This window comes from Macaca thibetana, chromosome 10, assembly GCF_024542745.1.
Source record: "Macaca thibetana thibetana isolate TM-01 chromosome 10, ASM2454274v1, whole genome shotgun sequence".
NCBI classification, from domain to species: Eukaryota; Metazoa; Chordata; class Mammalia; order Primates; family Cercopithecidae; genus Macaca; species Macaca thibetana.
Window position 1 is genome coordinate 15,444,129 of NC_065587.1, and position 2,219 is coordinate 15,446,347.

Sequence of the window (2,219 nt, forward strand, 5' to 3'; positions counted from 1 at the left end):
CTTGAACCCAGGAGGTCAAGGCTGCAGTGAGCCATGATTGCACCACTGCACTCCAGCCTGGATGGCAGAGCAAGACCATCTCAAAAAAAATCATTCTTACTATTGACAATAATAGATTATTACAAAAAATCTATTATTGTAAACTATGATTATTCTAGTAGTTCTCGACCAGGGCCAATTTTGTCTCTGGGGACATTTGTCAATGTCTGGAGACGTGTTTGGTGGTCACAACTGAGGGATGCTAGTGGGTAGAGGCCAGGGGTGCTTCTCTTCATTTTGCATGCACAGGGAACACTCTACAACGGCCCAAATGTCCTCAATGCAGAGGCCGAGAAGCCAGATGTTCACCACATGCTAGGTTAGTTGGAGACATTTTGTATCCATGATCTCCAAACCTTACAACAACTCTGCAAGCCAGCATTGTCCTGCCGAAGGTCAGAGGCTCAGAGAGGTCAAGGAAGGTGTCCAAAATCACACAGTGGGGAAGAAGCTAAGCCAAGATTCCCTCACGGGACTCTGCTGTCTGTTCTCAAAGCCGGGCGGAGGGGGCGCCCTCCTGACTGTGTCCGCCTTCTACAGATTGTGGGGTGCCGTGTCTGTGTCATAAGAACCTCTTGCTGATGAAGACTTTGATGCCCAGGCTTGTCCATGCCATCAGAGCCCCTCAGGAAAGGTCCTGCTGTCCCCACCTGCTCCATCCCAAGGAAAAGAGAGGGGAGGGGAGAAGGGAGGTGCTCGGCGGACGCTCTTTTCTTCAATGACATGTGTTTGTTTAATAGAGGGCGACGAAATTCCCCAGGGCACCCTTGTGGCGTCAATATTTACCCATCAGGAGCTCCAGGAGGACCCTGTCCTGGAGATAAGGTGAAGCCTTGGAGAACGTGCAGGCTTGGAAGGGGAGCAGAGGGAGCCAGGAAGGTGGTGAAGGGAGAGGCGTTGGGGAGAGGAGGAGGGAGGCAGAAGGAAGGGGAGAAACCCCTTTCCCAGCACCAACCTCACGCGTGCTGCCGTCTCTCTCTCATTCACTCTGTCAGTGTCTCCATCTCTGTCTGTCTTTTGTCTCTATCTCTGTCTCTGTCTCTGATGCTTTTGCTTGTCCTGACAGGAGGGAGAGCTGAGGAGGGAAGAGGAGAGGGGAATGGTGGCAGCCAGGTGGAGACTTGTCCCCCAGAGTCTCCAGACACCCCTTCCTAAGTATGTCTGTCTCTGCATCCATCTCTGATTCTGCCTCTCTCCCAGGACCCACTCCCTCTCCCTCGTGCTCGCTCGCTCTCTCTCCATATATGTATATATATATTTCTATTTCTCTCTCTCTCGTCTCTCTCTCTGTATTTGTCCCTCTCTGTCTCTGTGTCTCTGTCTCTGATTTGTCCCTCTCTGTCTCTGACGTGCTTGCTCAGCCCACTGTTGTCTCTGTCTATCTCTGTCCCCCTGTCTCTCTGCTGTCCTGTCTGGAAACACAGACTTGTGACATGAAACAGGTGACAGCACTCAGGTCCAGGCTCTGTGAGGCCCAGTGTCTGTGCCTGGACCCAGGGAGGCTGCGTGTCTGCAGGGAGGGCAGGCCCGTGTCATGTCAGGATGGACAGGCAGGCTGAGGTCTTCGGGGAACAGAGAGGCAGAAGCCAGGAGGCAGGAAGCGGCCAGTGAGAGCCCCTTCCCCAGACAGCAAGAGGCCGTCCCCCTCCCCCTGCCCCTGAGCTGCACAGATAGCATCTCAGCCCTCAGCTTCACCCTGAGCAGCCCTCCCCACGCCTCCCAGCCTCAGTTTCCTCATCTGCAAAGCGGGGATAGCAACGCCTTCCTCTCGGAGTGGGTGAGGTGCTCCAGAGTGACATGAAGGAAGCCGCTGGTGAGACCCACAGGCAAGGCGGACGGGACACACAGGGTCCTGTCCCTCTCCCTCAGGGCTGAACTCTACAGCACGTAAATATTTGCTGAACGAGGACAAATTCCGCAAGTGGCAGAACAAGCTTAAAAATGTTCTATTTGCACAAGAACTGGACGCACTGGCACCACGACCCCAGCGGAGGAGTCAAGTTGATTATTGAACACAAACACACACACAGAGCCAACCAGAGTCGCAGAGTCGATGAAAAGCCAGGCTTCCAGCGCCCAGCGCTTCTTTCTCACTTTACAGCTAGTACAGAAAGCGAAGTGCCCTGCCCTGCCCTGCCCGCTGCCAGGCGTTTCCACGTGGTGTTTTATGTAGCCCAGAG

At 54.0% G+C, this 2,219-nt stretch overlaps 1 long non-coding RNA gene across 1 annotated transcript; it reads right to left on the reverse strand.

Annotated features, from left to right (window-relative positions):
- Window positions 1-226: 226 nt before the first annotated feature.
- Window positions 227-1,889, reverse strand: LOC126964157 (uncharacterized). Its single transcript, XR_007729320.1, has 3 exons — window positions 1,735-1,889; window positions 995-1,114; window positions 227-689 (listed from the first exon to the last, which is right to left on the reverse strand). It is a non-coding gene; the product is annotated as an uncharacterized LOC126964157 (long non-coding RNA).
- Between the last annotated feature and the right edge of the window lie 330 nt (window positions 1,890-2,219).